Raw genomic sequence first — 25,158 nt, 5'->3', positions numbered from 1 at the left:
AGTATTATGCCTCCATCAGAAAGGACGAATACCCAACTTTTGCAGCAACATGGATGGGACCAGAAGAGATTATGCTGAGTGAAATAAGTCAAGCAGAGAGAGTCAAGTATCATATGATTTCACTTATTTGTGGAGCATAACAAATAACATGGAGGACAAGGGGAGATGGGGAGGAGAAGGGAGTTGAGGGAAATTGGAAGGGGAGATGAACCATGAGAGACTATGGACTCTGAAAAACAATCTGAGGGTTTTGAAGGGGTGGGGGTTGGGAGGTTGGGGGAAGCAGGTGGTGGGTATTAGGAAGGGCACAGATTGCATGCAGCACTAGGTGTGGTGCAAAAACAATGAATACTGTTACGCTGAAAAGAAATAAAAATTTTTAAAAAAAGGAATATAAGTAAAAAATGTTTTAAGTAGATGCATATTGAATACAACAGCAGAATGTATATTTACAAAGCTACTTTTTAATTTGTATTGATGAAATGATCAGAGCTTCAGAAATGGAAGTTGGGTATTGTTTTATTTAATTTTTATGAGCAAGGGAGGGTAGGTTGCTTTTAGAGGAGGGAAATGATAGTTTTCTTCATTTATTGTCAAATGTAGTATACTTAAAGAAAGATAAATGTAAATTATAACAATTATAAAATGAAATACAGCATGAAGAAATCAATCTCTCACCCACACGTGTACTATTTCTTTTCTTGTACATAAATAAAGGAAATAGTTCAACACAGGGTTCTTTGCCAAAAATAACATCAGCAGAGAAAAAGAAAATCTTAAATGGCTCGTATCCAAACAACAAATGAAATATACTTGGAGCACTTTGAAAGCCATTTTAACATTATGCATTTATTTGTTTCCCTACTTCTTATTTACATTTAGTTTTTAAAACATTGAACATTTAAGCATGTATAATAATACTGAACATACACAACTCTGGTTTGAATAATGGCACTTATTTGTTTCATGTAAAATCCCACCTTTTTTTTTGAAAGAACCAAAAAGAACTAATTCAATCATATATATATATATATATATATATATATATATATAACAAATAAAATATATATTTTATATATATATATGCAGTATACATACTACACATGTGTAGTAATGTACCAATCATGTGGTACATGTAGTCCTCCACCAATCATGTTGGTCACAGATAAAAATCCCTTCTTTTTAGGAAGGCTTGAATGTCACTCATTGGAAGGATTAAAGGAGAATGAGTTCTGGGGTAATGTTTATGAACATTTAGTGTGAATCTTTTTTAAAATCTATTATTAATATCACTGCTAGATTAAATTGGTAGACATAATCTTGTAGTAGGCACTCTTAGATGCCTACTACAAGAAAGGAGAATTTCAACAACATAAACTAGAAGGTTTGCTAAGTGAATGCGTCTTTTGCTGTTGAAATTCATAGGAAACAAGTTCAAGGTGTTTGGCTTTTCTTTTTTCCATGATGCTAGTATAACTCCCATCTACCAATCACTTAGCTCCTAAGTATGCCACTGAGGGACATGGGATTGAATGCTGTTGATAAACATCCAGAAAATAAAATACCATACATATCTGTTCAAGAAGTAAAGCATGAAGGCTGTCGTCCAAAATATTTGTAAACTCTACTTAAGTCACAGCATATATCAGAGTTAAAAGTCAAAGAGTAAGTGTAATTTTTCTTTGGCAGTTCTAACACAGCTGTGACATATTTAAAAAATCGTCTTTAGCTGAATGGAAACCAGGTGCTACTATATAGCTGATTAAGGAAAAAAGACATGAAAACAGTAACAGATTGGAAAACATATATTAAAATTTGGAACCTGATAGTTGCCTTCCAATGAAAATAACATCAGTGCACTTTCGGCTCTCTCTAAATCACAGTTCATTGCTCAATTAGAATTGCCAATTTTAGATTCATAGATAAGCAATCTTTCCCACCAGTGAAAACTTTAAATTAGACTTTCAGTCTAGCCACATCTTGTCGATGGAAAATAGGAAGTTTTAATAACAATGAAGCTAATGTACACACACACACACACACATTTTGGTAGCGGTTCTTTGGCAATCATGTTCTTTCTACAGTCAGTTAAACATCTGACTCTTGATTTTGGCTCAGGTCATGATCTTGGGGACATGAGATTGAGCCACACATTGGTCTGCACACTCAGCAGGGAGCTTGCTTGGGATTTTCTCTCTCCCTTTCCTTCTGCCCCTCCCCACTCACACTCTCCTTTCTCTCTCTCAATAAATTAATTAATTTCAAAAAATAATTCCATCCTCTTCACCATTTGTGTCCCTAGCTATAGGTTCTATGTGTCTTCATTGAAAATTACCATGTCATTAAATATTGCTTAATTCTAATGTAACAGACAGGGAACAGAAGCAGGTATGGGAAGATATGTAAAAGTGGGCTTTGCCTATAGGTATAGAGGAGTCAGACCCTAGAAAAGAACAAGAAATTCCCAGTGTGACATCAGAACTTCACTCAGTCACTTGGCCAAATCATGAAAAAAATCACCCAAGAGTGAGTTTTTTCTCACCATTCACCTCTCCTATAACAGCTCTGGTAAGACCTGTAGAGGAGGCATGCCCAGACCTATGAATCAGAAACTCTGGGGATGGGCGCTGGAATATATATTTTAGGAAGAGCTCCATGTGCTTCTGGCATGGGCTCAAGTTTGAAAATGACTGTTTTGAGGAAACTGTTTTAGTAAAGGCAGTCAGAAAGTGATTTGCATGCATGTATTCAGAACTTTCTAGATATCAATCTGTCCCATCATCACCTGTATCATACCTCAGTTGCTTTGGAAAAGTTTCTAGAAAGCTTGTTCTCAATATCACTTGTTTTATTATTGAGTATTTTCCATGCTTTCATGTTTTCCATCCTCTGATAGCTATTTCTTCAGTAGTCTCAGGTTTTCCTCTCTCCAATCTTCATCAGGCTCATGGTTAACCAGTAATTATAGATTACTTAAGAAGGCACAATTATTAGAGTAAACTTGTCATTAACTATCTCCTTTTAGATACCTCCTGAAAAAACAGCAGAACAAAAATCCATCACATTAAGTGATCAATTTTTGTCACTTTTCGATATGATTATTTAATATTTTCTGTATGTTGAACCAATTAAATGGGGTAAGAATATAAAAGGAAGTGTGAGTGTTGGAAACCAAGTAATTTTTTTAATTATTTATAGATGACAAAACTTTTTTTGCTAGAAAAAGCCAAATTGATGAAATATCAACCATAACAAAATTCACAGTGGTTTTCAGTTACAAAAATGTTTAAAAATCTGTAGTCTAACTATATATCCCAAATAAGCAATTAAAAACATAAATAAGGAAAATCCCATTTATAACATCCAAAAATGTTAAAATAAAATACCTAGGAGTAAACCCAACCCATATTATTTAAGTAAATAAAGATTCAAAATACAGTATAAGAACATTAAAATAATCTAAGAAAAATAAGATATCCTTGTATGGAACATCTTAATATTGTAATGGTGACAGAGAGTTTTCCTCCAAAATATTCAGTATACTTAAAATGTGACAATCAACACTCTAAAAGTTTGTCTTTTGAAACTTAACAAGATGACTGATGGTGAATCTCAGACGTGAGAATATAACCAGGAGAATTATTACCAAGGACAGAAATGAGAATGCATTGCCTCGATGATATTGGCTGTCTATCTTGGCTGCACATTAGAATCCTCTGGTGAACTTTAAAAACTACTGGTGCCAGGCTCCCCTCCTTTTGATTTAATTGGTTTGGGGTAGGTGTGGCCTGGGCATTGGGATTTTTAAAGTCCTCCAAGGTGATTTTAGTGGCCGCAGCTATCTAATTCATTGTTCTCAAGGCCTCAGATACCGTGGAGCGGAGAAATGCGATCCTCACTGTGGCTTTTTCAACTTCCTTACCCACAGAATATGGCAACATAAGAAGTCTGTCATTTTTATGCCATTGAGTTTAGGGTAGTTTACTATGTCAGAACAGGTAAGTGGAGCAGGATGCTTTAAATCCTATCTTCATGGACTTAAAGGTCAGGACTATTAGTATCTGATTTCCTGCTATTACCAAAGTAAGGAGGCAGAGCACTTCTATAGGAGTGAGTAACCCTTCCAGTAGTATCTAGGTGTCCTAGAGATCAGCATGGATCCAATGGGAGGGTTTTGGCTCTAAGCTATTATAAAATAAACCCCCATACAGTAACAGTTCCCTCTAAGGGAAGGTTTCCTGTGCATCAAACACACTGGTGGCAAAGTGTTAAATGTATAAACCAAGGTGAAGAGTCATCAGTGACGGTGGTAGCATTAGCCATGCTAGATGATTGCTGTTAGAGAGCCCTAGTAGAGATTTTCTACCACTCAACATTGAGATATCTACTGAAGTCAAAGTGAAGCCGGATTGCAAGTGTGTCTGTGCAGTGAGATCTTTCCCTCCCCTTCCTCTTCCTTTCCCCTCGTCCATGTTTAAGTAAGTTGCACAGCAATCTGCACCATTTGGCAGACTGGAAAAGTATGGAATTAACTGAGAGGTTAGAGATGTGTTAATACCTGGATTTGCTGCTTTTAATACTTGGGTTAAATTCGTTACTACCTTAACATAAAAAGAGCTGTTATCAATAAACAATACAGAGTGGAAGAAATCAATAGAAAAATCGCAAATAAAATGAATATGCTTGTCTTGGCAGCTAAAACAGAATACCAGATACTGGGTGGCTTCAACAGCAGTTATTTCTCACAGTTCTGGAGGCTCAAGTTCAAGATCAGCATGCCAGTCAGTCTTGATGGAGGCCCTCTTCCGGGTTTACAGATAGCTCTCTTTTAGTCATATCCTTACATGGAGAGCAGTGAGAAGGAGCAGTAAGCTCTTTTGTCTCTTCTTATAAGGATGCTAAATCCTGCTCATGAGGGTTCTGTCTGTCCTCATGACCTAATTACCTCTCAGTGCTCCAACCTTCTACTACCATCTCGTTGGGAGTTAGGATTTCAATGTATGAAATCTTGGGGGTGGGGGGAACACAAGCTTTCAGTCCATTACAACCTTGGTCACATAAAAGAAATAAATCAATATTGAACTGCACTTACTTTTGGGTAGCATATTTATACTAAGAAGTGTAAGAAAATCTGCTGCAGATGTCCTGAAAGAGTGTGCATGCCTTGAGGGTTCATGGTATTTGATTTCTAGAGAACCGCCTTAGTTATGTAAAGTGACCCTAAAAGGTAATTAGGAAGACAATGGGACCAATTATTTTGGGTGTTGCTTTTGTTTCATATTATTTACAAGTTGAGACAGTTTTTAAAGCCTGTTTCAAATAAATGAAAATTGTGTTGTAATCTATTCTGCAAAACAATTTTTACTCAACAAAAAGCATTTCTTCAATTTCAAGTAAAATGTCAAAGGTTGTTTTTAAAGGGATACTATCCATACAAAGAATGCAGGATATAACCCTGGACTCTGAAAATGTCGATGCTCTCTTTGGAATGAGATGTAAATTACTAAAACTTAGAAAAATTATTTTTTAAGGTGTTTGAACATTTTCACTCATTTTATAACAAAATACACAAATATACAGTATAGGCATGCAACGAGGGTTTGGAGAAGGTTATTTTAACATTCTGCAAATTTCCCCTGTTGAATTAGGAAACATTCTATGGAACCACAGAACCACCAGATTAGTTTTAGGTGTATCTTGGCAGTAGCTGTTTCTGTATTATAAGCCACGTGATTCTGCCTGAGCCATGGGGAGCAAGTGCAAAGTTTTCCCCTCACATCCTCTACCTCCTTGAGCATGGAACTTTCTCCTTGCCTTCACCACGACTTCCTCTCAGATGTTTGTTTAAACTTTTTGCCCACACCATCAATTTACCTCTTAGTAAACTGCGGGATGGTGGGCAAAAATAAATAAATAATACAAAAATGGAGCTTTGCCAAGTGCAGGATTGCATGGGAAATGGCACATTTTTTTCACGATCCAAGTGGGACAAGAACTTCCACAAATTTTCTGTGGAAAGAGCCAGAGACATGAGGAGCAGTCCAAGTAACATAGAAGGAATTGCTGTGTTCAAATCCAGAGATATAATTGAAAGGTCATCATCAACACACATTTCCAGAGAATTTGGAAGAAGAAATCTTCCTTAGCATCCCCTTACAGTCAATGAGGACTGTAATTTTTAGGGCTCACCTTGGGCAGTGCACGACTTGGGAGTCTGAGAATTTACAGATACTTTAATGGCTCAAATATGAAGAAGAACTCAATAGTATCAAGAAGGACACAGTGCATAGAATGGATCCCCTGGCTGGTTTATCACATTTATCAGGTTTTCATTTAATTGTTGGTAGTGTAGACAGATCACAGTCTGAGGTAGAATCATTTAATCTCATGAGAACATAATCTAATTTTCTGAAGCACTATCCCTGGTCTGCTTCCAGATTATTCAGTAGTAAAGATAATTATTTTCTACTGTGTTTTCTAAAACTTGGGTTGGAATTACAGAGGGAGAAGGAGAAAACCATTTAGAGAAATATGTTGCCTTACCAAAATGGGGTAGCACTCTCAAAATGGAAGGATAACTATCTAATTTTCTGAACATTGACACTGAATCAAGAATAAGCATCGCAGAGCATTGACATTGATACATTACTTTTTATCTAATCAATATGTAAAATTAATTGATTCGCTCTAAGCCACATTATCTACCTCAGCTAGAAAAATTTTGCCAGGAACATATTGCCCTTTGTGGGATAAATTTATCCCACAGAGTAATTATTTAGCATCTTCTAATTGTAAGGATCTTTGGACAATACAAAAATAAAACAGAAGCTAGTTTGTCTTTAGAAAAATAGTAGTGAGAAAAGGAGCTAAGGCATTTGGCATATAAATAGAAAGGGTTAAGGCCTATAGAGATGTCCACACTATATCAAGTACTGAAGAATTTCAGATGGCCAAGTATTCTTTCCTAATTGGGGTGAGGAGATTTATCACAGAAGAAATTAAATAAATTATAGCATTTAGCATTGAGATATGACCCAAGAGTAGATTTTGAACATTTGATGATAAGAGGAAGAACATTCCATATAAAAAGAAACACAGAAATTCATGGTCTTTAGTCAGAAATTTTTTTTAAATCTAAACTCCTTTTCCTCCCCAGAATGGCAGATTCATAATTTCTAGGGCTTGACATAGGGCACATGTTTTCAAAAGCTTCACATTAATTCTAAGCTAAATCCGAATTTAACAATTGTGACTCCAAAAGAAACATGGTAGTGCATATATGGAGATTGATTCCAGGAAAAGTGAACCAATTTGTCTGAATATACTTTATGTGGTGATTTTGTTGCCTTAGGTTCCCTCAAAATATCCTGCTTAATTATAAACACAAGGGCTATCGTCAAATGTGCAGTCTCTTGAAAGTCTGGTTCCTGATTGTCACTGAAGGTGTTTGGATGTTGAGAAGAAAAGGTTATGAGCCTAGGAACCAAGAATGGCTTGCAAGGACAGACATGGAGAAAAGGCAAGAGTTAGGAAACTATTTTTATATTAATGCCAGTTCATCTGTTATAAACATCTAAGATTAGGTGGACAGAAAGAGAAATGTGATTAAATGAATATTTGAACATAGATCTGATAGGATCTAACTAATAGTTCTATTTAGACAGCAAGAAAAATAAAAGGTAAAAGGCAGATGTTCTTTTGAGAATAGAATACAGTTAATGGTATCAGAAAAACAATTATGTGAGTCAAAAGATGAAAAATTCAATCCAAGTGTCGTTAGAAAAATCTAATGAAGCTGTTGGTTACCTAGAGTTTATGAAGAAATAAAAGTATTATGTGAATGATTTACTTATTTTCACATTTATAATACATTGTGTTTACTGCATCAATTATTTCTGACATATTTAGGTAATCGGAATGAGAAATTTAGTAATGGGCAGTTGGCTTGCAGATGAATTAAAAATGGTGCAAAATTGGCAGTTGAACTTTTGACTTGAAAGTTGACTAATTTTTTTTTACTCTGTGGTCATTCTTAATTTCATAAACCAAAGAGTCCCCACAAGTCTGTGGGTTTCTAGTTTTTCAGATGGTTTTTGCAGACATTAGGGGAAAAATACGATTGAAGAAAATGTGCCAAAACCAACTATATATCTTACAAAAAATATGAATAGATTTAGCAATTTAAACACAGAAGTGTAAGAAATGATGAATAATATTTGAGCACTTATATGTAACAGCGATAAGTGGTCCTTTTCTCCATCTTGTCTGGTAGAAAATATATCTATAAACTGAAACAACGGATCGAAAACAATATTAAAATTAACATTTACTTAATATATATAATGGCAAATAGGTAATTTTAGTTTTCCTTTAAAGGCGTAGTAATTGAAACAAAAATTAATTATTATTCATGGTAAAATTTTGAAAAATTAATTTTTTTGAAAGGGAAATAATTCAAACCTTTATTTTTATTGATTTATTTTTTACTTTTTTTCAGCTTTACTAAGCTACAGCTGACAAAATTATATACATTTAAAGTATATAATGTGATGATTTGATATATGTATACTTTGTGAAATGATTACCACTATCAGGTTAGTTAACATGTTCATCACCTCATGCAGTTACACTTTTATTTCTTTAACTTTTTTAAAAAGAAAAAAAATATTTTATTTTATTGTGGATATTGTTTTGCCTTGAGCAAATGATATATAAGCATTTTCACTTTTTTAAATTATATCTATTTTTTTTTTACTGTAACTGGAGTAAACGAACCATCATGAACTGCTAGGTGGGAATATTAACTGGTTCAACCACTGTAGAAAACAGGTTGGAAGTTCCCCAAAAATTAAAAATAAAAATACCATATAATCCAATAATGACACTACTGGGTATTTAACTCCTGCAAAAGGAAACACCCCAGTGTTCATAGAAGCAATGTTCACAATAGCCAAACTGTGGAAGCAGCTGAGATGTCCTTCAACAGATGAATGGGTAAAGAAGCTGTGGTTCATATATGTTGAATATTACTAAGCCATCAGAAAAGATGAATATCTACCATTTACATAGACATGGATGGAACTTAAGGGTATTATGCTAAGAAAAATAAATGAATCAGAGAAAAAAAATTATCATATGCTTTCACTCCTATGTGGAACATAAGGAATAGTGCAGAGGACAATAGGAGAAGGGAGGGAAACTGAAGGGGAAGAAGTAAGTAGAGAGGGAGACAAAGCATACGAGACCTTTGACTCCAGGAAATAAACTGAGGGCTGCAGAAAGGGAAGTGGTTGGGGCAACGGGGTAATTTGGTGATGGGCATTAAGGAGGGCACATGATGTGATGAGCACATCACATCACAGTAATGAATCGTTGAACATTAAACCAAAAACTAATGGTGTACTATACATTGGCTAATTGAATTTAAATAAAACAAAGAATCAAACAAAACAAAAAGATATACACACTCCTATTTTTATGGTAGCAAAATTTACAATAGCCAAGATATGGAAGCAGACTAAATGTCTGTCAGTAGAGGAATGGGTAAAGGAGATGTGTGTATATGTATGATATATATACATCATATATATAATGGAATATTACATATACATCCATAAAGAAGGAAGAGATTGTGCCATTTGCAACAACAATATGCATAGACTTAGAGGTTATTTTGCTTAGTGAAATAACTCAGACAGAGAAAGATAAATACCATATAATTTCACTCATATGTGGAATCTAAAAAACAAAACAAAACAAAACAAAACAAAAAAACAAAACAAAAAAAAAGCAGAATGAGACCTATAAATACAGAAAACAAACTGATGGTTACCAGAGGAGAGGGTATGAAGGGAATGGGCTAATTGCATGAAGAGAATTGGGAGATACAGGTTTCTAGTTATGGAATGAATAAGTCATGAGAATAAAAGGCACACCATAGGGAGATTTGTCAATGATAACAGATGATGAATTGATTAGTTTTAGTTTAACCTTACAGACATAGTCATTGAGAAGAAAATTAATAGTTGTTATTTATGGAAAAATTACTGAATTGCAGGATTATCACTTTTATGCTAGTCTGCTCTGGATTTGGGGGGAGTTTTGATTTAATTATTTAGTATAAAATAATCCCTAGCATATATATATATAATATATGTACCTATTACATATCATTTTTCCTTCATTTTAAGATACCCACCTAAATCTGGATACTGAAAGGTACTCAGCTGGAATATAAATAAACTTTCTGCAAGATTTATAATGTAAAATTCTAATAAATTTGTATTGGGAGAGGAAAGAGTGACTACATTGTAGTCTACAAGAATTAATTGACAACCAACAATTTTAAACTTCAAACAGCAAATTATAGGATAAAAATCTATAGATTGTTTTCATCTCTTGCAGGAAAATGTTCTGTGCTATAAAGAATATTCAAAGTGACTTAATTTGAGAATTATGTACAGTTCCCTTGAATGTTTTAGAGAAAATTACACTTGTCAAAATTATGATATATTGAAAAATGGTATGCTACTATATTTTCCAGTATTTTATTGACTAATAAAAAGATATATCTTTAAATTACACATCTTTTGAAATTAAGGTTACACTTAGAAAGATAATTTGTAAAGAAATATGATATATGCATATGTTTGTGCATATGACAAATGGTTTGTGTTCATATATATGTTTGTACATACACAGACCAGTGAAAGTCAAAGCAGATAATAAGATTGTTTCAAATAAATAATGTAAAGTGCAAAATGGTGTGGCACGTTTCTCCTCTTATCTCTAATGCAAAACAAATATCCCAGTATTGAAAATCTAGGGACAGGGGCACCTTGGTGACTCAGTGGGTTAAAGCCTTTGCCTTCGGCTCAGGTCATGATCTTGGGATCCTGGGATGAGCCTCGCATGGGGCTCTCTGCTCAGTGGGGAGCCTGCTTCCCCCTCTATCTCTGCCTGCCTCCCTGCCTACTTGTGATCTCTCTCTCTGACAAATAAATAAAATACTTAAAAAAATTTAAAAAAAAAGAAAATCTAGGGACATAAATCCAAATAAAAAACTAAAATCAGATTATTTTAATTTACAAATGTAGCATTTCCTTACTTTTTGTTTTTTTTCTTATTATTCTTTTTTTTTTTCTTCCTGACTATTTACTTTATTTATTATTTCAAAAAATAAATGTTTTTCTGGAATCTCTTCTTATTTTTTAGAAATAAGCTATATAATATTTTAAAAATCAATAATTTATCCTTTTTTTGAAGATATTTTCCCTAAGGTCAAAATGTGTATCACAGCATAACAATCTTTTTATTGCTGAGGGAATAAATATAGGACATCAAATTTGCATTCATCAGTGTCTCATCTTTGCTATCTTTCATTTTATGACATTACACATTACCAAATATACTTCCTTGATTTCTTTTGTATTATTGCTTTCCTAGCATGAATATATGGAATATAATAATTTTTAGTTTTGAAAATCAAATCATAAGACATACATTCCCTGCACATCATTGATTTAGAAGATTACCTACATGCGTTCAACAAACATGCTATTTTTTTTTCCTGTCTAAGAAATATTAATTCCTTTATTTTATTTTTTTTTAATTTTTTATTTTTATAAACATATATTTTTATCCCCAGGGGTACAGGTCTGTGAATCACCAGGTTTACACACTTCACAGCACTCACCAAATCACATACCCTCCCCAATGTCCATAATCCCACCCCCTTCTCCCAAACCCCCTCCCCCCGGCAACCCTCAGTTTGTTTTGTGAGATTAAGAGTCACTTATGGTTTGTCTCCCTCCCAATCCCATCTTGTTTCATTTATTCTTCTACCCACTTAAGCCTCCATGTTGCATCACCACTTCCTCATATCATGCTATTTTTAATCAACACAAACTATAGCCAAAATCGCTTCAAATGTGTTTCACAACTAGCTAGAATTCATATAACAAAATAATCTTTTGCATAGTAATTAGGTTTGTCTTATATTTTATTATATGGTATCCTATGATAACATTATGCTCCTTTTGTTGAGGTTATCATAGTGTTTGAGTTACTCTGTTCAACCAATGTAGTGTTTTGGAGTAATTCTACTCAACCAACCAGTGCCAGTAGCTGCCAACCCTATGACCACATTAAAGAGAGTGGTATGATCATTCTACCATCAGTTCCAGGAAAAAATCTGAATGGACAGAAAAAGTGTCAAGGAAAGACAATCAGCTTTGTCTGAGGTGCCTCACTCGTCTCCCTCCTGTCCCTCCCCATATGAAGGAACATGGACATCATGTTTATTGCCCTGTGCCACCAATGGAGACAAACCACACATATTATTTCCTATATATCAAGAGGCAGAGACCTGTCACACTCCATGTAATAACCACTCTAGACTTCTTTCTCTGCTGGATTTGAATTCTATCAGGAAAGAGTGCTCTACTTCTAAAGACTACTGCAACTAACACATCATCCTGATTTTCTTTGTCAGTGCCCTCCATTTATCTATCCCCACCGTATCATCTCCCATCCCACACTTTGTGTCTGTCCCAGTCCCAAACTACTCCCCTTTCTCTTCATCTTTTCCGCAATCCTCCAGAACTCTAACTCTGTAAAAAGCAAACTCATGTAGCCCTATATACCATACTACACTTCTTTAAATTGTATTTTCTTTGTAGAACAATTTTGTTTTTTGTTTTGTTTTTTAGGTTCATAGCAAAATTGAGGGGAAAGTAGAGGGATTGCCCATATCACTCCCACTCCCATACTTGTATAGCCTCCCCCTGGATCAACATCTGTTTCCACAGTGGTACATTTGTTATAACTGCTAAATTTATATTGACCTATCATTATCACTCAAAGACCAAAATTACATTAGTATTTACACTTGGTACATTTTATGGATTTGAAAAATGCATAATGATGTATCCACCAACACACTATCATATAGAGTATTTCACTGTCCTAAAAACTCCCTGTGTTCTGCCTATATAGCCCACTCTCTCCCAAAACCCTGGCAACCACCAATGGTTTTGGTCTCCATAGTTCCACCTTTTCCAGAATGTCATATTAGTGGAATCATACAGTAGCAGCCTTCTCAGATTAACTTATTTCACTACGTAATATGCAGTGTATATTTCCTCCATGTCTTTTTATGGCTGATAGCATTTCTTTTTAGTACTAAATAATATTCCATTGTCTGGATTCACCAGAGTTCATCCATATACCTACTGAAGGACATCTTTGCTGCTTCCAAGTTTTGCAATTGTGAATAAGATTCCTATAAGCTTCTGTGCGTAGGTTTTTGTGGGGGCATAAGTTTCCAATTTCTTTAAGTACCAAAAAGTACTCACACCAAGCTTTTTATCCATTTCCAAATAAATGATTTTCCTTCTTTGATTCTCCAAAGATAAAACTGAATATTCTCTCTCCGGGGTACCAATAATATAGTGTCTGTAATCCTAATTATAGAATTTATTATAATTTATTGTAATCATTGAAAATCTGCCAATCTAGATTGCAAGTGGAATTTCTAGAGAAAGGGATATTGATAGTTAAAATGTTTCACAGGTATTTCTGAGTGGCTCTCCTGGAAAATTTAAACAGTTTATTCTCTTACTACCTTTCCACTTGAGTACACTTTTTTCCTTACTCCTTAACAACAATGGAAAACTCCTGTTTTAATCCTTGGTGGTCTCATTCTTGAAAAATAACTAGTAATGTGAAATCCTTGGGTTATTAGCAATATTGGTGATTTATAAAAGTGAATTGATTATTTCTCTTATTCCTTTGTAACTTACTGGTCTGAGTTCTCTACCGATTTTACTGAACTATTTGCATTTTACTTAATAATTTATAAAGGCATTTTTGGATATTAAAGATACCAACTTTTTATTTGTACATATTGCAAAATCCTTCCCTCCTTGACTTTTGCTTTCTTACTTGACTTAAAATTCTTTAACAGCAGAGATTTTTAAACATTTCTATCTGTTAAACTACAATCCTTTCTCAGCTTGTTGTTTGGTGTCATTTTTAAGCAAACCCTGCTAGTTTGCATATGGTTTCAGTTTTTATGTTTAGATCTTTAATCCAATTGTAACTAAATTTTTGTAAAAATTGTGAAACAGGAATATAACTTTCATGTCACTTCCTCCCAGCCCAAGTGGACAGCTAATTCCTACCACCCCATTTATTGAACAATCCATGCTTTCCTCATTTTTGAAATGCTACTTGGGTCATTTATTAATTCTGATACAGTTGCATTTTTCTGAAGTCTTATTTGGCTTATTTTGAGCCATTAGTCATGTCTGTCATGGCACCACACTTTGTCAGTTGTTGTTAATCTCCTAAAATATGTGCCCCCTCAGCAGATACAGTTTTAATTAGTATTTGAAACCCATCTCCATACGAGCCACTAAATTAGGAAGTAAATTACATATAACTACCATGCTCTAAGGATTGTGTAGACCTTATAAAGTCTTTGCCTCATGGATTTTACACACGTATGATAGGCTCTCTTATCCGACATTACTTTTAAAAAATCATATTAGCTTCTCTTTTACAGTTCTATAGTCTTTTCTACTGGCTTCCCAAAATTCCTTTCATAAGAAGTGAATCCGTCCATTTAAAAGCAAACTATCATCTATTGCTTTTATATTTAGTTAATATCTCATGACCCAAGAGGAAAAAAAGAAACTCTTTTGTTTAGCAAAAGGATGTGGCAACAGGATCAGCCACTAGAGGAAGTAAGTGCTTTGCATTGCCATGCAGCAACATAGGGACTGACTTAGGAAAGTCACTGTCAAGTTTCCCTCCTGCCTTGTAGAATATCCAGTAGCTCCAGAAAATCGACTTTGAATTTATAACTTGGTAAATATAATTACACACTGTAAAACCAGAACATTTGACTGAGGCAGTTATTCAGAAGTTCCCCACAGGGGTGCCTGGGTGGCTCAGTGGGTTAAGCTTCTGCCTTTGGCTCAGGTCATGATCCTGGGATGGAGCCCTGCATCAGGCTCTCTGCTCTGCAGAAAGCCTGCTTCTTCCTCTCTCTCTGCCTGCCTCTCTGCCTACTTGTGATCTCTCTGTCAAATAAATAAATAAAATCTTAAAAAAAAAAAAAAAAGTTCCCCATAGTATATAAAAGGAACAAATATCTTGTCATCTAGATTAAATCATATGTCTTCAATTATTTAATGCATAAAAAAGGATTAAAGACTCTATCTTTTTTTTTTTTAAAGATTTTATTTATTTATTTGACAGAGAGAGATCACAAGTAGACAGAGAGGCAGGCAAAGAGAGAGAGGGAAGCAGGCTCCCTGCTGAGCAGAGAGCCTGATGCGGGCCTCGATCCCAGGACCCTGAGATCATGACCTGAGCCGAAGGCAGCGGCTTAACCCACTGAGCCACCCAGGCGCCCAAGACTCTATCTTTTTTGATTAAAATATATAGCAATTAAAATGGAATCTTATGAAGAACTAATAATGAGGAAAATTGCCTTCTTTACAAAATGACACAAATAAGTTGCCTGAAATTGAAGTATATTATTAACTCTACTCCATTTGATTGTAAAACTTGCTTTGTAGAAATGATTATGGTCTTGAAGGCATTCAGATTTGCAACAGGACACATGGATTTTAAACTGTGGCAAACTTAGAGAAACTGAAGAGATATGTGCTTATTTGTGCTGAATTTTTTATTTATAATATAAGAATCACAATTTAAAATTTATGATTTATCTAAAATTTATGATTTATTAAAAGATAGTCACCTGTAGTTTTTGATGACCTATAGTGACTTGAAAAAAATATGTTTATTCAATTTAATAAATACTCAGTATATTTAGCACCCCCATCTGCCAGCCATTGTGTTAAATATTTATCATATCATCCAATGATATACAAAGTTTATTTGCTTATTCAGCACACATTTATGGTGACTCTGTTCTAAGCACCTTGCCTTACCTGCCAGAGGGCACTCTCCCTAAATACCAGGTACCCAGGGGGCTGTTCTTTCAGCCTGGGCCATTCTTTACCCCCTGAAATATTTTGCCTGGTAACTTTTTATTTATCCTTGGGTGGCAATTTCAGTATCTTCTCCTAAGAAGGCTCTCCTGACTAAGCAACCATGGTTAAATGTCTTCTTATAAGATAGCACCCTTATTCCTGAATCATGATATAGGGCATAATGGTTACCTGCGTAATCTACATTCTTCCACTAGACTGTCACTTCCATGAAAGCTACATTTAGTTAGAAATTATTGAGCACATATGAAGTACTAGTTATTAACCTACTTGTGTGGAATATAGGAGTAAAAATAAAGAAATAAAATAAAATGAGATAAGCAAGGACATTTACCATGCTTGAGAAAGCATAAAGTCTATTGTCATATCTCTCCCATTGTGAAAATGAGCCACATCCACCAGTGCCTCCTAGAATAGGTTACAAAAAGTGCTATTCCTGGAACATTTCAGGTCAGAATATCTGAAGGCATGTATCAGAAATCTGAATTTCAATAAAGTGCCTCAAGTGATTAATATACCTTCTGAAGTTGGAGATCCACTAGTCCTCAAAAATGGAAAACCCGTTTTGTTATATTCACTGGTATATGCTCAATATTAAGTAGAATGGAACAAAGTGGGCTCTTGTTAATTATAAGTGGGATGAATGAGTGAGTTGCCAACAGCCTCAAGTAGTTTACAAAACCTGCACACCACAGAGAAACAGGACAAATTCTATAGAAGCATGTAGAAGGACATGACTGATTCTTTGGGGTATGCAGAAGAGATTCAGAGAAGCATGTGATATATACAATGAAGGGCAGGAAGGCTGGGAAGCAGAAAAGTTAGGGGATGAGTATTTTCAATAGTAGAGAGAAAAAGAACAAAGGCAAAGAGGAAAAGAGCATGAGCATTCAGGAAATGAAAATGTGTGCATTGCCTGACCCACTGTGGATGCAGGGGGGGTGATAATAAGTGAAAAAGTCCTCCAGATGTTTTGACCTCTACTATATGCAATAGTGAGCCATTGAAATCCACAAATCTGTTTCTATACAAATCTTTCATGGTCACCTTGTGGGTGGATTATCAGTGAGGAGGCTACAGGAGAAAGTGTGAGGATAAGTGGTCTCAGTTAGATGAAGAAAGTACCATAAGAAGGAAGAGGGTATCAGTGTGAGATATTTGAAATAGAATCTACCAGATGGGATGAGTCTTGTGGGGATTTGACAAGTGGAACCGATGCTAGTATTTTCATGAGAAGATGCTAATAATTTCTACAACTAAAGCCTAAAAGTTTTAAGAAATTCCTTATGACCAACATTAAAATCACAAAGCATTCAGTGGTTAGAACCAAATAAATCTTTAAATATTTGTATGGTGCCAGTGTTTTTATTTACATTACTAGTAGCTTACTGGGTGGATATGATACAGTCTTGTCAATACAAGGACAAGAAGAAACAAGTTATTTCCCTCATAGTTTTACTTTCTTTTTCTAATTTTATTGTCCAAACATTGTTGATGCCACTGAAGTGACCATAAAAGTCCAGCATCTTTGATTTTAGTTAGTAGTTTTCAAAACAGAAGTATGTACAGACTTTTAGGAAAGTTCCTTTTAAAAATTTTACCTAAAAAGTTGCCCTTATCACTTACACATCTACCCTGATGAAAAATCAAAATCTTTTAGGTGGCAATGTAGCTCTCGTTTCTCTGGATGAAGTAGATAGCTTAATTACTACTCGGTGATGGAAAATGACATGCCACAGAAAGATACATTATTCCGTCCAGTTTGAGAGACAGAATTTAGGAAAGAAATCATAATCATATTTAATCAATAACAGAAATGGAGACCAAAATATCATAAACCATCCTTTATTCTTTATTTTCGCAGAGGTGTTGATTTCTCCTTGTCCTGCAGAAAGGGCTCAGTGCAAACAAGAGGAGAGACCACTTTAGGATTGAGTCAAGGGGACAAGCTTAACTTGAGCTTTCATAGACATTCCATAAAAAAAAAAAAAAATTAAAGTCTCATTCATAATTATTTTGTCTGATTCACTTCTCCATGATGACAAAAGCACTTTTTAAATACAGTTTTCCAATCTCAAGAAAAAAAAAAAAAATGATGGCTTTACAGGCTAGCTTAATATGGGACAAAAAACCTGGTTCTATACACAATTGTGAATTAAAAGCTCTTTATTTTAAATACACACAGATACACATGCATTTATTATATGTTAATAATATCATCCTCAAGAAAAGAGGGAAATTAGAAACGTTTTGCTTAGTGTTTTGGAATGACTTCAATCAAATGAACAATATCCCACACGCAGAATAGAGACAGAAGATAACAGAGCGTATCCAATTGTTCTTCTGTCCTCTCTATAAGGACTGTGAAATTTTATACTGACGTGTTGAAGTAAAGTCTGTCCTGTCTATCTTATTTCAGATAACTGGTGCTTAGAACTTAAACACCCAAAACAGATGGAGTTCAAATTGTCCATAATATGCAATAAAGATATTTAAACCTCCTGTACATTATGTCCTTCTTTTATCTCCATATGCAAGTTGAAATAGATATTTTTTTAAAGTTGATGCAAAGATGCGCCACTTCAGTAGTTCAGAATTTTAAATTCAACTTTCTTCATTTGATGGAGCCAAAATGATGTGTAAGAAAATGTATTTAGGTAAAAGTTTTCTCAGCTTTTAAAAAAATATATTCAAATAAAACAAATTTATGCTTCTTTTCGAGGTGTTCTCATTTATATGCTTTTACTCTTCCACGCCTTATTGGTTTCCCAGTGATCTTTTTTCATAAATAGTAGAGACCATCAATTTGGAATTTAGTTAAGATTGAGTGACCCTGTGATAAAGAGAACAATATTGGACATTAATTAATAGAAAGAACTATTAAATTATTTAAGAGAATTTTTCTCCCATTGATTAAAAATGATTTGTGCTCAAGGCATAAGATCCATGCTGCCCTCTTGTGCACTGAATCAGATCAACTCAACCTCACCTGTGTCTACAGACCTTTGCCACATAGCGCCCCCATACCACTGAGCCCACAAACCCTGCAGGTTTTCCTCCTAAACTTACAGGGGCACAGTCCATAGTGAGCTGTCTCGCTCTGTGGTCCACATGTCCCCCTCTTACCATCTACTCCAGCTTCTCTGGCACAGATAAATCATTAGAAATTATGGGACCAGCTTAGAACCCACACATTAGCTTCCCAGTAACGGGGAAATCAACACACCACAGGTTATACCTTTCGAAACGAGACGCTGAACCAACAGGTAAAATGCCTTCCCCTTGTTTTCCCAGTGGAGAGCCCAGAAGTGCCACAGACACACAGCTCTGGGAGAGTGAGCACACTGAAGTGTCTGATTGCAAACAGTTGACCAAGGTTAAGAGCAATCTTTGTATTCACTTGCTCTCCTTCCCCGCCTCATTCTCCTTCTCACTCTTCCCTGGGATTGCTTACCCTAATGAAGTGTTAGATCACATGATTCGCCTGAGGTCTACTTTCCCCAAGTCCCACCCTGAGGAATTATGTGAATTAGGGTCTATGGCTTAAATATTACCCTATAAAAACAAAACAAAACAAAACAAACAAACAAACCAAAAAAAACACCTTCACAGTCTACCTTATCAGAAAGAGCATCCCATTCTGGTCATTCTCTACCCTCAATGTCTCCATTACCTGATATATTACATTATTTTTTATTATTATTGCCAGTCTCCTCCCACTAGAATATGAACAGTAGAGATTTAGACAGTTTTGTTCATTACATAGCCTCAGCAGCTAAAATACGTTTGATGGTCAATGAGTTAAGTTTTGTTCAAAACTCATCCCTATAAGACCTACCCAGACCTCTCCATGTGAAATTATCATGTCTCCTTCTGTCTTTGCACCAAGACCCTTGACCACTTCTCTTTTATCATAGTACTTAATTTCTAAGTATAAAATTTACTTTTTTAATGTTTTTAATTTATTATGACTACTCCTCACTAGCTTGAAAGGCTTGTAAAGTCAAGATCACTTTGTTTTGCTCTGTTTTTCATCTTTGTTTACTCACGGATCTGTGTATCCCAAGTATGGAAGACAGTGCCTGACATGTAGCAGAGTGGACCTTCTATTGATAAAGGAGAAGTGCTCAACCTCAGCTTCAGAGCTATGAAAATAGGCTATTGGCCATAGTCTTCACTCAGCCAGAGGATCTATGAGTTCTGTTTGAGTTTTGTTTATGTGAACTGATTTGTCAAGATCAGACTTATACACAGAGAATTTAAGGAGAATAGAACTAAGTCAGCAGATGCTAGAAAAGCACATCAAGCTATAATGCTACAAACTGCCACCATCCTTTTCCGTATACCCTTGGAGAATTTTCTTTGGTTATATTTTTGCTCTTCCTACATCTCACCTACATGCAATTCCAGTGTTTCAGCTCCCTCTATAAAATTGTCATAGAAAGAACATGGAACAAAGACAATATTTTCCTCATTAATGAAGAGACTCCAAAATAGCGTAGGCTACCTTCTTTTTTTTATCTTGACATGTATGTTAGAATAGATACTAATGGCAGCATAAAAAACATTTTGAACCCCTCTGGTCTAGAAGTCTCCCTTGGAATACTTTGATTCTATCAAGCATAGCATAAATATAAAAAGCATCATAAAAGGATAACCATAAAAATTCCTGATGATCACTTTTCCTATAGTCTATTTCTTTACCTTTCAATGAATAGCTTCTTTTAGTTTCTGTTCTACCTCCAGTAATACTGTGGACTTCATACGCTACAAAATTACTTGTTTCTCCATCTGCATCAATATTCCTTGAGATGCTGATCCTAATTTTGTGTTTTATATCTTCCACTAACCCAAGCAGGTGGCAGGTGAAAGCGGTGCCTGAACACTAGTCTAACCATGGCAGGAGGTCACCAGCACCAAACTTTGTTACCACAAACATGTTACCTATCACAGGTATAAGTAGCTATAGGCTGACTTCTCTTATGAGTCTTTCTCTGATTAACCTATGATCCTTGGCATTGGCAAACCTAACAATCATATAAATCTCTGACTGTTTGTGTTCTAAAGCATCTATAAAAATATAATTTCATATTTTGAATTCTTGTATGGTTTTCTATATTAACACAATGCTTGTGATAGCTTCTCCCAGTTTTGAAACTACCTTCTCCCTAACACAAGGGGCCAACCGTATAACCTCAATGTTTTGTTTAAATTGGTTTACATTTCCTATCACCTCAGTTTAAATCTTTCAAGGATCTAGAATTCCCCACCTCTAACACAGATTGAGGACTCCATAAACATTATGAATATCATCATAAAAGGTCAGAAACTTTTCCTTCCAAGCACAGTTTAAAAACACTATATATTCATCAGATATTAAATAATGGGGAATTTCATTTAGTTTGTGTCAAGATTAAACATCTATTGATAACCAGAAAAAGGGGAGTTCTACTAATGATGTCTTGGCTAAGAAACAACCTAGACAGCTCAATGATGTCAGTATAAGGTTTGAAGAGAGACAAGTTTAGAAGTGTCCTAGGTTCTATACTAAGAGATGAAGAAGGACTTTGGCAATAGTTGTGATCTCTTTGTGTCAAGGCCACTCATTGGTTACATGGCTTTGGCTTTTATACTACTATAGTAGGAGAAAAGGAAGTCAGTGAAATGTGCAATATCAGAGAATTTATATTTTCATTTGGTATTGTTTTGGAAGGCTCAGGGACATTGCTACATGTCGTTATGCCCCTTCACACTTTAAATTTTACATCTTTTTAATCCACCTTGAAAATGAAGTTATATTTCACAAATGTATTTAAAAGTTGGTGACACATCCAACTTTCTTAGAATTCTCAAGTTGAAATCAAGAACCAGATAGTATAGGCGTCAGAGAAGATGAAATTAAGACTAAGTCCCACTTATATAAAATGATCCCATGTATGTATACATATTGGGATAATTCAGATACCAATAATGTCTGAATTTATGATTAGGAAGGAAAATCTGATTTTGAGAATGAAGAATCTAAAGGAAATTACAGTTCCCTCTATTGAGGACCACAAAAGCTGTATAGTTATAGATGCCCACCCTGCGTAATTGGTGATGGTTGATTTCACCATTCTAACAGTCACAAAGATGATCAAAAGTCAATACCAGTAGCACACAATAGACAGAACCAAAATCTCTCACATAGAGGAAAATATTAAGAAGGATCCTCTTTTTCGGACAAATACGATATGCAGTGTTCCAACAAATTTACCACGATTGCACTCAAGAAATGCAATTGCAAGCTGGAGCATCTATCAGAATCCTACCATAAATATTAAAATATTAGAATATAATAACTTTAAAGTGGCATTATTAAGCATTTAATATGTTCCAGGTACTATACATATATGCTTTAAATATTGCATTAATTATGCAAACCTTTGGGTATTATTATCCTTATTTCACAGATGTTGAAAGTAAAACTTATTTCTTACTTTACGTTTAAAACTTAACTGTGTTAGTTGTATTTACCATGTGTGTAAGTCTGTGGTTTCATGGCTGGCAAACATCATTTTCATGAATAAAAATCAAGAAAAACTTGGCTGTCCCTTCAAGCAATGCAGTACCAACCAAGCCAGTAATTTGATTTTTCTTAAATGAGAATTTTATTTCTGTTATATTTTGTGGGTCTGTGTAGAGAACCAAAGGGTAAGTGATGTTTTGAATATTTCAATATGTTAATGTAATATCAAAATAAGGTGCCTCAGAATTATGTTATAAAATCAGTTTACACTTAAAGGAATTTCCTGTTCATTATTTAAAGTTATTCTCCAAAAATATCTAAGAGTATCTAAGTATATATTTATCATAGAGAAAAAAACAGTTACATTTATTTTCCTTAGAAAATAAATTTTAAAAGCTTAACATAAGCTTTAAGGACTTATAAAACCTTAAGTTTTATACCTTAAGGACTTATAAAACTACCAGCTCAGCAAATATTTATTAAGGTCATATGATTTTCAAGGAATTTGAAATTCCTTGAAGGAATATTGTGAGTAGTTACTATGAAAAATAGGGCACATATCTATATTTGAAGAACTTACAATGAGATAGGTATAAGACAAATATAACCATGACCATGATACACTTTCATGTAATATGAGTGCCCAAGAAATGTTCAGACAAAGAGCACCAGGGTTTAGTGTCTGTCTAAGAGATTATGTTGAGCTGAAGGATCAGAAAGGCTTTATGGATGAAGTGGTGTTTGAGATGACACTTGGAAGAGTTGCAGTAAATGACGATGACGGGGAGGAAAATGCTAGCCTATGTGAACAAATAAAAATGCAGCGAGAATACAAAGTCCCCGTTGTGTTTAAAGAGTAGTGAGCAAAATGCCTTGGCTAGTGATAAAGGTATACATTTTAACACTGCAAAGATAAATTAGACCATATGATAAAGGCCAGGCTGAGGGTAACTGGCCAGGCAGTAGTGACTCACAGCAGTTCATAGCAAGTGGAATGATAAATTATCAAACTTGCAGTGAAGACATGCAATTCTTGTAGCAGAGAGAGTGCTGGATTAATTAAATTGAAAAGCAAGTTGCAGAGAGACTGGTGATCAGGTTTTCCTAGATTATCAGTAAGACATCATGAAAGGTCTTGACAGTTGATTTGGAAGTCTTTTCTGCTGATCTGACCACCAGCCTGTTGTAGGTATCAGTCTCTAGGATAAAGAGATATTATCCACAGTCAACCAGAGGACAACTACTAGGAGAGTGAATAAATTGACATAAACCCTATACATAGTAATTAAAGAAAACTCGGAAATTTTGTCTGAAAGAAGAGTCTTAATGTGACAGGGTATAGCATACATTTCTTAATAAGTGTAATTTATTTTGCTCCTAGACAACAGACAACTGAAAGAAAATAGAGAGAGGGCAGATTTTAGTTCAATTTAAAATAAAGTTTTCTAGTAGCTAAAATTTCAGAATTGGGGTGAGCAGTATCCAGAGCAAGGATGATCTCATGTTTGAATACTAAACTTGAACAACACTAAGTAGAAACAGTGTACAGAAGGTTCAAGTAGATGACTTTTACCTTCTGTTTAAATCTTAACTCCACAGTTGTATGACTGTAAGTTAAAAGAATGATCACCCCAATAACTAGACAGACATTTACATGTTACTGTCAATGTAACTGACAGGTAAATTTGTATTACGGGGTATTTTCAGATATACAAAATAATTTGTACAAAGTCCTTGGAACATTGCTTTACATACAATAAATGCTTAATAAATATTGGCTACTACTGTACTTTTTATTGGAGTATAGTTGATGTGATATTATGTTAGTTTCAGATATATGGCATAGTGAATCCATATGTGTCCTTACGCTCATAACGGTAGCTACCGTCTATCCCCATACGACACTACTGCAATGCTGCTGACTCTATTTCCTATTTTATACCTTTATCCCCATGACTTATTCATTCCATAACAGTGAAGACGGACCTCCCACTCCCCTTTACCTATTTTGACCATCTTCCAGCCCCTTCTCCTCTACCAACCATCAGTTTGTATTCTGTATTTGTGGGTTTGTTTCTGCTCTTTATTCATTTGCTTTGTTTTTTGGATTCCACAGGTAAGAGAAATCATATGGCATTTATCTTTCTCTAGTTTGTTTCCTTAGTATAACACCCTCTAGGTCCATCCATGTGATTAAAAGTGGCAAGATCTCATCCGTGCTGTTACTGCACTTTTTCTTAACTATTCTTACGTTCTTTTGTGTAAGCTAAGCTCTAAAAGGACAGAGCTTTAAGACATACTTCCAAATTTTAAAATGTAAATGATAGCTCGTTTACTTTTAAAAAATGCTGCTGTACCTGTGATTCAACATTATTCCTATGACTGCAAAGTTAAAATATAATCTCAAATAGTAGGTTCCTAAAATATTCATCAGCATTCCACAGATTTTAAAATATATAAGTGTACAAATTAAGCAAACCTAGCTTTATTAAAGAGAGAGAGAGAGGGAGAGAGCATGCCAGTACTCGGTAATAGTCAGGTAATACCAGGTGAAATGTTTCTTAGTCTTGTCCTTTGATTTAATATTACTACTTATTAGATTATATATTATTTTCCTCACACTAT

This window comes from Mustela nigripes, chromosome 2, assembly GCF_022355385.1.
Source record: "Mustela nigripes isolate SB6536 chromosome 2, MUSNIG.SB6536, whole genome shotgun sequence".
NCBI lineage: Eukaryota > Metazoa > Chordata > Mammalia > Carnivora > Mustelidae > Mustela > Mustela nigripes.
This window is presented reverse-complemented; position numbering follows the sequence as displayed.